Consider the following 14,612-nt stretch of genomic DNA (forward strand, 5'->3'; position numbering starts at 1 on the left):
AGAGATGTGACTCACCACTTGTGGGTAGTAACCTTTCATTAGAGGGAGATATGACTCCACCCATTCCAGGTGGGTCTTGATTAGACTAATCTTGATTGGAATCCTTTAAAAGAGGAAGCATTTTGGAGAAAGCTTGAGAAGGACAGGAGAGCAAGAGAGGAGAGTGATGAGAATGATGAGAGCAGCAAAGACCCAAGAACTGCAGAGTCCCCCAGCCAGTGACCTTTGGAGATGAAGGAGAATGCCTCTAGGGGAGCTTCATGAAGCAAAAAGCCTGGAGAGGAAGCTAGAAGACATTGCCATGTTCGCCATGTGCCTTCCCAGTTAAGAGAGAAACCCTGAACTTCATCGGCCTTTCTTGAGTGAAGGTAACCTTTTAATGGTGCCTTAATTTGGACATTTTCATAGATTTGTCTTAATTGGGACATTTTCATGGCCTTAGAACTGTAAACTTGCAACTTATTAAATTCCCCTTTTTAAAAGCCATTCCATTTCTGATATATTGCATTCCGGCAGCTAACAAACTAGAACACCATCCAACAAACCTCTCTCTCACGGGATTCCCTACCTGTGAGGAATTGAGGGAATAATGATCCCTCAAAGATGTCCACATCCTAATCCCTGGAACGCTGAATGCCAACTTTTTACGTGACCAAAAAAAGGGGACTTTTTCAGAGGTGATTAAATTAAGGTTCGAGATGAAGAGATTATCTTGGATTACCAGGTGGGCATAAATGCAATCACAAGTGTCCTTATGGGACAGAGACAGAGAAGGCAATGGAACCATGGAGGCAGAGACTGGAGGGATGTGGCCACAAACCAAGAAATGCCTGCAGCCACCAGGAGCTGCAAGAGGCAAGAAATGGATTCTTCTCTGTAGACTCCCAAAGGAAACAGCCCAGCCATACCATGATCTTATCCCAGGAAAACTGATTGTGGACTTCTGGCCTCCAGGACTGTGAAAGAATGTACTTCTATTGTTTTAAGTTTGTGGTAATTCGTTACAGCCTTCAGAGGAGATGAAGACATTCCTTTCTAGGTAGTCCTAGGCGGGCTCCTTTCCTCATGTCCTTATCTAGTTTCTGAGAAACATACACTTTTGTCCCTGCTGTTGGTGCAAGTACAGCTAGCTTTGAGAGTAGCCTGGTTTCTCTTTCTCTCTCTCATTGTCATTCTCTCTCTCTCCTCAGGCAGGTAGCCTCAGCTTCTCTCCTTCAGACACATGCCAGACACCAGTCCAAAATCCAGGCCACACAGATCAAGTTCTCCAAGTGGCTCCCTTGTAGCCCCTCTCATTTGGCTTCCCCCCCATCCCCCATGGGAAATGGAATAGCAATCAGAAAACTCCAAGAGAATTTTGCCTCCATCTTCCTCCATCAGCCCTAAACACCCTAGCCTCCCACCCCTTTGCAAATCCCGGTTGGGACAACCCCTCCATTTAGAAAATTGGGGCCATTAAGCTCCTTTGGTTTATTCTTAGCCTTTGGGTTTCAGCCCAAACCAAGGCACAGAGAGCTCCATGTTATCATCCAGCAGTTCCTGACACAACTCCATCACTGAGATCTGTGTGCTCTGGGCTAGAAGCTGCAAATGGCCTCCAGCCCTAGATGTTCCAGGAACTGATGCTGTGGCCTCAGTCAAGTCACTGTATCTCTCGAGCTTCCCTAACTTCCTTCTCTGAAAAATGAGAGGATTGAATGAGTCTACAATTTCAAAGCCACAAAACTATCAATGGTGTGATATGCCACCAATGCCAGAGAAGAGTACTGCTAGAGAGAAAAGGCTCCTTAAGCCCAAAGAGCTGATGTGGGTGCCATGGCTGAAGGCCTATGGTGTAAGTTTGTAATGGGCTCACAAAAACAGTGTATTCAACTCCATACCACAGTTAATGAGAAACTACCAGAGATACCTGTTATAGATGGAATTGTGTCCCCTGAAAAGATATGTCTAAGTTCTAATCCCCAGTACCTCAGAATGTGACATTCTCTGGAAACAGGGTAGTTACAGATAGAGTTAGGCAAGTTAAAATGAGTCATACTGGAGTAGGGTAGGTTCTCAACCCAATATAACTGCTCTCCTTATAAGAAGAGGACACAGATAGAGAGACCGAGGGGGAGGATGCCATGTGAAGGCTCAGGCAGAGGATGTCATGGATTGCTGGCAAGCCCCTGCCAGAAACTAGGAGAGGAATAGATTCTTCCCCATGAACTCTGAAGGCAGCACGACCCCTCTGGGACCTTGATTTTGCTGGTCTCTAGAACTGTGAGACATTAAATTTCTTTTGTATTAAGCCACACAGTTTGTGGGGTACTTTGTTATGGCAGCCCTAGGAAACTAAAACTGCATCCTAAAAGGAATTTATTTATTTTTTAAATTTGGAGCTAACCATTACCAAAATAAAGAAAGAAAGGAAAAGAGAAAGGGGGGGGGGGAGGGAGGGAGAGTGTGGAGACATGACCCTTGGGTTTTACATTAAACTTCACCCCCTGTGGGGCTACCAGTTTTCCTACCACTTCTGTCTTTCCTTGACTCCTTACTCTGCCGATTTAATTCTTTTTCCCAGAGTATTTTGCTCAAATATGATTAATATAGAACAACTATTCACTTCTCCTAAGATGCATTCTTTTCATGACAAAAGGTACCAAACATAGAAGTGATAAATGTGCCATTTCAACAATAGCTTGTTATTAACTAGAGAAATCATGAAACTAAAAATAGTGATTCTACTAGAGCTAACTTGAGAGAAAAGTCATGTGCTGAATATGCATTTCCAGAAGCACAATACAACTGAAGCTTTAACTCTTGAACCCCCAACATTTCCCTTCTCAGGAACTGCCCCTTAAGAAGACGGTATTTCTGCATTTTTCCTGATGAAAAAACAAGGACACTCCTCTCTAGATAGTCCTAGACTACCAAAGAACAGTTCAGCAGCTTGCCTGAGCTCATGCTGCCAAGAAGTAGAGGATTAAGGGTTCAAACTTTGAGGCTGACCTCAAAGCTTGCATTCGCTCATCCATCCATACTCCGCCATGTTATCTTATTATCAAATCTAGTTTTCAATGTGGTATCAATTTCATTTTTTACTTTTTTTATTAAAAATAAGAAAAGGGCCTAATCTTTCTCCTCTGCCTGACCTGGAAGCCTGCACTAGCAGGAAGTTAAGACTAAGGCAGAGTTGTAAATTATCTGAGAAAGCTTTAAGAACAAGCCCTAACAGCCACACAAAACCCCTCAGCAAAGTCTGAGAGACTTATTAATTAAAGAATTTAAGGTAGCTCAGTCCAATTGTTGGATGATACCAAGCTAACTGAAACTTCACTGGCCACAAATGATAATGAATACACACTCTATATATTCAAAGGAAGTTGCTAAATAAACAGTAAAACAACAACAATAAACAGTAACAACAAAAAACCTAGTGAGAAGGGGGAGGGGCAGACCTGATTTCCAGAGTTGCCATAGTATTTAAAATGTCCACCTAACAACAAAAACCTGAAACATGAAAAGAAAGAGGAAAGTATGAGCCAGAGACAGGAAAAAAGAAGTCAAATGAAACTGTTCCTAAGGAATACCAGACATTTGTCTTACTAGACAAAGACTTTAAAACAGTTATTATAAATATATTTAAAGAACTAAAGGAAATAATGTCTAAAGAAATAAACTATAATAATGATGTATCACCAAATAAAGAACAGCAGTAGAGATGCAGAAATTATAAAAGAGAACCAAACAGAATTCTGTAGTTAAAGAGTATAATAACTTGAAAAATTCACTCGAAGGACAGAACAGAAATCTGAATTGGCAGAAGGAAGAATATTCAAACTTGAAGACAGTTCAACTGACAGTTTACTGTCAGAGGCACAGAAAAGAAAAAAGAATGAAGAAAAATGAACAGGGCCAAGATAGCAAAGTGAGACATTTCAGGGCTCCCCCCTACAAAAGCTTTGAGTAACTAGCAAGAACTAGAAAAACATTTTGCTAAAAGCTCCAGAAGACAGTTAAAACATTGTAGGGATAGGGCGATTGCTGAATCAATACAAAGAACACTTAAAAAGTAATAGGCTGGGCGGGCCGCGGTGGCTCAGCGGGCAAAGTGCTTGCCTGCTATGCCGGAGGACCTCGGTTCGATTCCCGGCCCCAGCCCATGTAACAAAAACAAAGAAACAAAATACAATAAAACAAGAAAATGTTTAAAAATGTTTCCCTTTCTTCCTTCCTTCCTTCCTTCTATCCTTCCTTCCTTCTCTCTGTCTTTCCTTTAAAAAAAAAAAAAAAAAAATGTAATAGGCTATCATGGCACTTCTGCTAGCCCCTCCATCATCCCCTTACTGGCTTGGTACAGTGCAGATCCCTGGTCCCAGATCCAGAGGGAGCAGAGTAACCCTGGGCCACATACTGAGAACATATGTCTGGCCCAATCTATTTGGTGATGGTCGGAGGGACCCACTGTTCCAGAACTTGCCCCTGAATGCACCCAGCCTTCCTGAACACTGCAGGAAAGCACTCAAGTCATTCTGTCTGCAGCAAAGGATTTCTAACTGTAAGGCATACAATGTAGTGCCCAGGACCATAAAGAAACTGTTTCTGAAGGAGGTGACATTCATATCCATGTAAATGAGGGAATTCCTATGATCACACAAACATGCCCAAGACAAAAGGCATGAGCAGAAATGATTAGGGGGCCCCTATGCTTTTGCCTGGAGCTACTCTCCAAATTGATTATATGGATAGGCCCCAAACAAGAGCACTTGACAAGTTTGACAAGTCAAACTTCAAAGACTAGGAAAGGTGTTTTCTTTTTCCTTCCTCATCCATTTTTTTGTTTGTTTGTTTTTGCTAGCTCCTGGCTTTCAAGGAAAGCTCTGTCATAACACCAGGGGGATACAGGCTATAAACTTAAGGAACAGACACCTCAGAATCTAAATTCCAGCAGTAACACCCTAAAATAGCAAAATGTCTGGGTTTCAACAAAAGATTACAAAACATACAAAAAGGAAGCAATGGCCCAACCAAAGGAGAATATTAAAGCATTAGAAACCACCAGCGAAGAAGAGCAAACCTGGGATATTCCAGAAAAAGATTTTAAAACTGGTCCTACGTGTGCTCAAAATTCTAAAGGGGGCGGGCCACGATGGCTCAGCAGGTAAGAACGCTTGCCTGCCAAGCCTGAGGACCCGGGTTTGTTTCCCGGTGCCTGCCCATGTTAAAAAAAAAAAATGCAAAAATTCTAAAGGAAAACATGAATAAAGAACTAAAGGATATCAGAAAAATGATACATGAACACAGATAAAATATCAACAGAAAGATGGAAATTATGAAAAGGAACCAAGTGGAGAAGAGCACAGTAACAGAAATCTAGAACTCCCTAGAGGGAGAGTGTAGCTGGCAAAAGAAAGAATCAGTGAACTAGAGATAAAACAACTGAAATAATCCAGACTGAGTGGCAGAGAAGAACAGTGAGCGGTGTGGGAACATGTGGGACACCATCTAGCACACAAATATATGCTACACATGGAAGTCCCAGAAGGAGAAGAGAGACAAGGATGAACACTCAAAGAAATAATGGCTGAAAATTTCCCAAATTTAATAAAAGACATGAATATACACATCCAAGATGCTCAACAACCTCCAAATTGGATCAACCAAAATACACCCACACAATGCCATGTTATAATCAAATGTTCAAATGTCAAAGATAAAGAGAGAATTCTGAAAGCCACAGGAGAGAAGCAACATGTCACATACAAGGGAGTCTCAATAAGATTAAGTTCTGGTTCTCCTATGAAACCATGAAGGCAAGAAGGCAGTGGGAGGACATATTTAAAGAGCTGAAGGCAAAAACTGCCAAAGAAGAACTCTATATCTGGCAAAACTGCCTTCCAAAAACGAGGGAGAGATGAAGACATTCCTAGATAAAAAAAAAAAAACAAACCTTAAGGACTTCATCACCAATAGACTGGCCCTTCAAGGGATGCCAAAGAGGATTTTGCAAGTTGAAAAGAAAGGGCAATAAACCATAGATGGAAGTCACATGAAGAAATAAAGATCTCTGGTAAAGATGATGGTATGGTTAAATATAAATACCAGTACTAATGTATTTTTTATTTTTAACTCCACTTTTTCCTTCCTACAGGATCTAAAAGGCAAATGTATGAAATGGATTGATAAATCAATGTTTTTTTATTTATAATATATAAATATATAATTTGTGACAAGAACTAGTAGGGGATGGTGGGATGCAAAAACATATTTTATGTATGCTATTGAAGTTATTAACTTGGTATCAAAGCAAACACAATCACTATAGATTTCAAATGTTAAATGGTAATCACAGAGAAAACGGAAAGGCAGAGTCAGAAAGTCAGTCCACGTTACCGAGGATGAGGGACAGGGGCAATGGGCAGTTAATGCAAAATGACTGCGGGGTTTCTTTCTGGGGTGAAGGGAATGTCATAGTAATGGATGGTGGTGAGTCTACAGCAGCAATGCCAATGTGAATAATCCCACTGAGCAGCACACTTGGGGGGTGTTAGTATGGGAAGATTTATGTCATATATATGAGAAAGGAAGGAAAACAGGAAAGGAGGGAGGGAGGGAGGAAGAGACACCAAAGTGATAATGACAGTTAAATGCAATACATGATATTCGATTTTCTCCACCTGCTTAAAGGCTCAAAAAGACATTATGGAGACATCAGAAAAAAATTGGAATATAGAATTCAAGAATATATCAATGTTAAATTTCTTGAACTTTAACACTGATGAAAGAAAAGAAGTGATGCAGTAAAGGTGGCAAAATGTTAGAATTTGTGGATCTAGGTATGCAGGGAGGTGGGACATTCTGGACTTCCCTATATAGGGTTTTTATTATTTTTGTAATTATCTTGTAAGTGAAATGATTTCAAAATAAAAAGGGTTTATTTATTATTTTTTTAAAAAGAGCCTTAGGAACTTGTGGTACACTATCAAGCATACTAACATATGCATAATGGGAATCAAGAAGGAGAGGAGATCTCTGGGGTGGGGAATGATGCAGGGTTTGAATTAGGGCAGTGGCTGGTGAAGCAAAGGGCAAAACTCCAAAAAGCAGTCAGGCCTCAAGAAGAAAGATATTTCTGAGAAGAACAGCAACAAGCAGCATCTGGAGTCAAAGGACCCCCACCTGAGGGAGACATCTATGGAGAAGGGTGGAACAAACCAACACCCAAATACACTATCTACCACCAAGCACCACCCTGCAGAGAAGGGAGGGTAGGAGAAAGAGCCCTGAACAAGGAAGGAGGAGGGGAGTAAGTAAAGATAATCTATAAAAGCAAATGACCCCACATTTACCCATTGCCTCTTGTCTTCTTCACCTCTGTCTTTACAAGAGTGCCCACGTGCCCTCTTACATGTGTTCTTGATCATTTTTCTGCCTGCTTAAAACAAAATAGGAGTGGAGAAAAGAGCAGAAAGAAAATCTGAAGAATTGATGGCCAAACATGCTCTAAATCTGAGTTGTAAAAGAGAACTGCACTTACAAGGGGCTCAAGAAATTCTAAGGAGGATGAACTCAAAGAGATACACACCTAGACACATAGTCAAACTGTCAAAAACCAGAGACACGCTGCCCTCTCCCCTACAAGGGACATGACTCCCAGGGGTGTAAGTCTACCTGGCAACATGGGACATGACTCTTGGGGATGAGCTGGGACCTGGCATCATGGGATTGAAAAAGCCTTCTTGACAAAAAGGGAGATGAGAGAAATGACACAAAATACAGTTTCAGTGGCTGAGAGATTTCAACTACAGTCAAGAGGTTATTATTCTGGAGGTTATTCTTATGCATTATCTGGACATCCCTTTTTGGTTTTTAGTTTAATAGAATAGCTAGAAGGAAATACCTAAAACTGTTGAACTGGATTCCAGTACTCTTGATTCTTGAAGATGATTGTATAATTATATAGCTTTTACAGTGTGACTGTGTGATTGTGAAAACCTTGCGGCCGCCGCTCCTTTTATCCAGGGTATGAAAAGAATAAATAAGGACAAAAAATAGACAATAGTGGGGGAATAATGAGCAAAAAAGTGGATAGATTACAATACTAGTGGCCAATGAGAGGGTGAGGTAAGGGGTATGAGATGTATGTGGTTTTTCTTTTTTTCTTTTTCTTTTTTTTTCTGCAGTGATGCATATGTTCTAAAAATGATCATGGTGAAGAATACACAATTATGTGATTATATTGTGAGCTGATGATTGTGTGCTTCAGATGGATTGTATAGTACATGAAGATATCTCACTAAAAGTATTTTAAAAAAGAGAGACAGACAATGAGAAAATCCTGAAAGGAGTACTGGAAAAGTCTCTCATCATGTACAAGAGTTCCTCAATAGAGTTAAAAGACAACTTCTTATTAGAAACTATGGTGGGTAGAAGACAATGGGATGACATACTTAAAGTGCTAAAAGAAAAATATCAACCAAGAGTGCTATATCTGGGAAAACTTACCTTCAAAAATGAAGGAGAAATCAAAGCATTCCCAGATTAACAAAAACTGAGAAAATTTGTCAGCAACATACATGCCCTTCAAGAAATCTAAAGGGAGCCCTACAGCTGAGATTAGAGACACTAGACAGTAACACAAATCCACCCCAAAAAAATAATAAAAATAAAGATAAAGGTAATTATATAGGTAATTATAAAAGATGGCAAAAACATATACTTACTTGTAATTTTCTTCTAAGTGATTTTAAAGCTGCATAAAGCAGTAATTATAAAACTCATTATGAGCTTATAGTGTATAAGATGTAATTTGTATGAAAACAATGGCACAAAAGAATGGGGGACAAATGGAGCTTATACAGAGGCTCAGTTTTTTTTTTATTAATTAAAAAAAAATTAACTAACACAACATTTAGAAATCATTCCATTCTACATATGCAATCAGTAATTCTTAATATCATCACAGAGATTTATGATCATCATTTTTTTTAGTACATTTGCATCGATTTAGAAAAAGAAATAGCAAGACAACAGAAAAAGAAATAAAATGATAATATAGAGAAAAAATAAAAATAAAAAATATAAAAAAACTATAACTCAGATGCAGCTTCATTCAGTGTTTTAACATAATTACATTACAATTAGGTAGTATTGTGCTGTCCATTTTTGAGTTTTTGTATCCAGTCCTGTTGCACAGTCTGTATCCCCTCAGCTCCAATTACCCATTATCTTACCCTATTTCTAACTCCTGATGGTCTCTGTTACCAATGACATATTCCAAGTTTATTCTCTAATGTTGGTTCACATCAGTGGGACCATACAGTATTTGTCCTTTAGTTTTTGGCTAGTCTCACTCAGCATAATCTTTTCTAGGTCCATCCATGTTATTACATACTTCATAAGTTTATTCTGCCTTAAAGTTGCATAATATTCCATCGTATGAATATACCACAGTTTGTTTAGTCACTCGTCTGTTGATGGACATTTTGGCTCTTTCCATCTCTTTGCAATTGTAAATAATGCTGCTATAAACATTGGTGTGCAAATGTCCGTTTGTGTCTTTGCCCTTAAGTCCTCTGAGTAGATACCCAGCAATGGTATTGCTGGGTCGTATGGCAATTCTATATTCATCTTTTTGAAGAACTGCCAAACTGCCTTCCACAGTGGTTGCACCATTTGACATTCCTGCCAACAGTGGATAAGTGTGCCTCTTTCTCCACATCCTCTCCAGCACTTGTCATTTTCTGTTTTGTTGATAATGGCCATTCTGGTGGGTGTGAGATGATATCTCATTGTGGTTTTGATTTGCATTTCTCTAATGGCCAGGGACATTGAGCATCTCTTCATGTGCCTTTTGGCCATTTGTATTTCCTCTTCTGAGAGGTGTCTGTTCAAGTCTTTTTCCCATTTTGTAATTGGGTTGGCTGTCTTTTTGTTGTTGAGTTGAACCATCTCTTTATAAATTCTGGATACTAGACCTTTATCTGATATGTCGTTTCCAAATATTGTCTCCCATTGTGTAGGCTGTCTTTCTACTTTCTTTTTTTTTTTTTTCCTTTTTTATTTTATTTTATTTATTTTTTTATTAATTAAAAAAAGAATTAACAAAGCAATTAGAAATCATTCCATTCTACATGTACAATCAGTAATTCTTAATAACATCACATAGTTGCATATTCATCATTTCTTAGTACATTTGCATCGATTTAGAAAAAAAAATAAAAAGACAACAGAATAAGAATTAGAACAATAATAGAAAGAAAAAAAAAAAAACAAAAAACCTATACCTCACATGCAGCTTCATTCAGTGTTTTAACATAATTGCATTACAATTGGGTAGTATTGTGCTGTCCATTTCTGAGTTTTTATATCCAGTCCCGTTGTACAGTCTGTATCCCTTCAGCTCCAATTACCCCTTCTCTCTTTTTTTTTTTTAATTAACGGAAAAAAAGAAATTAACCCAACATTTAGAAATCATACCATTCTACATATGCAATCAGTAATTCTTAACATCATCACATAGATGCATGATCATCATTTCTTAGTATATTTGCATCGGTTTAGAAGAACTAGCAACATAACCGAAAAAGATATAGAATGTTGATATAGAGAAAAAAATAAAAGTAATAATAGTAAAATCAAAACAAAACAAAACAAAACAAAACAAAAACTTATAGCTCAGATGCAGCTTCATTCAGTGTTTTAACATGATTACTTTACAATTAGGTATTATTGTGCTGTCCATTTTTGAGTTTTTGTATCTAGTCCCGTTACACCGTCTGTATCCCTTCAACTCCAATTGGCCATTATCTTACCCTGTTTCTACCTCCTGCTGGACTCTGTTACCAATGACACATTCCAAATTTATTCTCGAATGTCTGTTTACATCAGTGGGACCATACAGTATTTGTCCTTTAGTTTTTGGCTAGACTCACTCAGCATAATGTTCTCTAGGTCCATCCACGTTATTACATGCTTCATAAGTTTATCCTGTCTTAAAGCTGCATAGTATTCCATAGTATGTATATAGACAGTTTGTTTAGCCACTCTTCTGTTGATGGAGATTTCGGCTGTTTCCATTTCTTTGCAATTGTAAATAACACTGCTATAAACATTGGTGTGCAAAAGTCCGTTTGTGTCTTTGCCCTTAAGTCCTTTGAGTAGATTCCCAGCAATGGTATTGCTGGGTCGTATGGCAATTCTATATTCAGCATTTGAGGAACCGCCAAACTGCCTTCCACAGTGGTTGCACCATTTGACATTCCTGCCAACAGTGGATAAGTGTGCCTCTTTCACCGCATCCTCTCCAGCACTTGTCATTTTCTGTTTTGTTGATAATGGCCATTCTGGTGGGTGTGAGATGATATCTCATTGTGGTTTTGATTTGCATTTCTCTAATGGCCAGGGACATTGAGCATCTCTTCATGTGCCTTTTGGCCATTTGTATTTCCTCTTCTGATAGGTGTCTGTTCAAGTCGTTTTCCCATTTTGTAATTGGGTTGGCTGTCTTTTTGTTGTTGAGATGAACAATCTCTTTCTAAATTCTGGATACTAGACCTTTATCTGATATATCATTTCCAAATATTGTCTCCCATTGTGTAGGCTGTCTTTCTACTTTCTTGATGAAGTTCTTTGATGCACAAAAGTGTTTAATTTTGAGGAGCTCACATTTATTTATTTCCTTCTTCAGTGTTCTTGCTTTAGGTTTAAGGTCCATAAAACCACCTCCAGTTGTAAGATCCATAAGATATCTCCCAACATTTTCCTCTAAATGTTTTATGGTCTTAGACCTAATGTTTAGATCTTTGATCCATTTTGAGTTAACTCTTGGATAGGGTGTGAGATACGGGTCCTCTTTCATTCTTTTGCATATGGATATCCAGTTCTCTAGGCACCATTTATTGAAGAGACTGTTCTGTCCCAGGTGAGTTGGCTTGACTGCCTTATCAAAGATCTAATGTCCATAGATGAGAGGGTCTATATCTGAGCACTCTATTCGATTCCATTGGTCAATATATCTATCTTTATGCCAGTACCATACTGTTTTGACCACTGTGGCTTCATAATATGCCTTAAAGTCAGGCAGCGTGAGACTCCAGCTTCGTATTTTTTCCTGAAGATATTTTAGCAATTCGGGGCACCCTGCCCTTCCAGATAAATTTGCTTATTGGTTTTTCTATTTCTGAAAAATAAGTTGTTGGGATTTTGATTGGTATTGCATTGAATCTGTACATCAATTTAGGTAGAATTGACATCTTAACTATATTTAGTCTTCCAATCCATGAACATGGAATGCCCTCCCATCTATTTAGGTCTTCTGTGATTTCTTTTAACAGTTTTTTGTAGTTTTTTTGTATAGGTCTTTTGTCTCTTTAGTTAAATTTATTCCTAAGTATTTTATTCTTTTAGTTGCAGTTGTAAATGGAATTCGTTTCTTGATTTTCCCCTCAGCTTGTTCATTTCTAGTGCATAGAAACACTACAGATTTTTGAATGTTGATCTTGTAACCTGCTACTTTGCTGTACTCATTTATTAGCTCTATTAGTTTTGCTGTGGATTTTTCAGGGTTTTCGACGTATAGTATCATATCATCTGCAAACAGTGATAGTTTTACTTCTTCCTTTCCAATTTTGATGCCTTGTATTTCTTTTTCTTGTCTAATTGCTCTGGCTAGAACCTCCAACATGATGTTGAATAATAGTGCTGATAATGGACATCCTTGTCTTGTTCCTGATCTTAGGGGGAAAGTTTTCAATTTTTCCCCATTAAGGATGATATTAGCTGTGGGTTTTTCATATATTCCCTCTATCATTTTAAGGAAATTCCCTTGTATTCCTATCCTCTGAAGTGTTCTCAACAGGAAAGGATGTTGAATCTTGTCAAATGCCTTCTCTGCATCAATTGAGATGATCATGTGATTTTTCTGCTTTGATTTGTTGATATGGTGTATTACATTATTTGATTTTCTTATGTTGAACCATCCTTGCATACCTTTGAGGAATCCTGCTTGGTCATGATGTATAATTCTTTTAATGTGTTGCTGGATTCAATTTGCTAGAATTTTGTTGAGGATTTTTGCATCTATATTCATTAGAGAGATTGGTCTGTAGTTTTCTTTTTTTGTAATATCTTTGTCTGGTTTTGGTATGAGGGTGATGTTGGCTTCGTAGAATGGATTAGGTAGCTTTCCCTCCACTTCAATTTTTTTGAAGCATTTGAGCAGGATTGGTACTAATTCTTTCTGGAATGTTTGGTAGAGTTCACATGAGAGGCTGTCTGTTCCTGGACTTTTCTTTTTGGGAAGCTTTTGAATGACTGATTCAATTTCTTTACTTGTGATTGGTTTGTTGAGGTCATCTATTTCTTCTTGAGTCAAAGTTGGTTGTTCATGCCTTTCTAGGAACTTGTCCATTTCATCTACATTGTTGTATTTATTAGCGTAAAGTTGTTCATAGTATCCTGTTATTACCTCCTTTATTTCTGTGAGGTCAGTGGTTATGTCTCCTCTTCCATTTCTGATCTTATTTATTTGCGTCCTCTCTCTTCTTCTTTTTGTCAATTTTGCTAAGGGCCCATCAATCTTGTTGATTTTCTCATAGAACCAACTTCTGGTCTTATTGATTCTCTCTATTGTTTTCATGTTCTCAATTTCATTAATGTCTGCTCTAATCTTTGTTATTTCTTTCCTTTTGCTTGCTTTGGGGTTAGTTTACTGTTCTTTCTCCAGGTCTTCCAAGTGGACAGTTAATTCCCGAATTTTTGCCCTTTCTTCTTTTCTGATATAGGCATTTAGGGCAATAAATTTCCCTCTTAGCACTGTCTTTGCTGCGTCCCATAAGTTTTGATATGTTGTGTTTTCATTTCATTCGCCTCGAGATATTTACTAATTTCTCTTGTAATTTCTCCCTTGACCCACTGGTTGTTTAAGAGTGTGTTGTTGAGCCCCCACGTATTTGTGAATTTTCTGGCACTCACCTATTACTGATTTCCAACTTCATTCCTTTATGATCTGAGAAAGTGTTGTGTATGATTTCAATCTTTTTAAATTTGTTAAGACTTGCTTTGTGACCCAGCATATGGTCTATCTTTGAGAATGATCCATGAGCACTTGAGAAAAAGATGTATCCTGCTGTTGTGGGGTGTAATGTCCTATAAATGTCTGTTAAGTCTAGCTCATTTATTGTAATATTCAAATTCTCTATTTCTTTATTGATCCTCTGTCTAGATGAGAGTGGCGAATTGAAGTCCCCAACTATTATGGTAGATGTGTCTATTTCCCTTTGCAGTGATTGCAGTGTATTCCTCATGTATTTTGGGGCATTCTGATTCGGTGCATAAATATTTATGATTGTTATGTCTTCTTATTTAATTGTTCCTTTTATTAGTAGATAGTATCCTTCTTTGTCTCTTTTAACTGTTCTACATTTGAAGTCTAATTTGTTGGATATTAGTATAGCTACTCTTGCTCTTTTCTGGTTGTTATTTGCATGAAATATCTTTCCCCAACCTTTCACTTTCAACCTATGTTTATCTTTGGGTCTAAGATGTGTTTCCTGTAGACAGCATATAGAAGGATCCTATTTTTTAATCCATTCTGCCAGTCTATGTCTTTTGATTGGGGAATTCAGTCC

Source organism: Tamandua tetradactyla, chromosome 1 (genome assembly GCF_023851605.1).
Source record: "Tamandua tetradactyla isolate mTamTet1 chromosome 1, mTamTet1.pri, whole genome shotgun sequence".
NCBI lineage: Eukaryota > Metazoa > Chordata > Mammalia > Pilosa > Myrmecophagidae > Tamandua > Tamandua tetradactyla.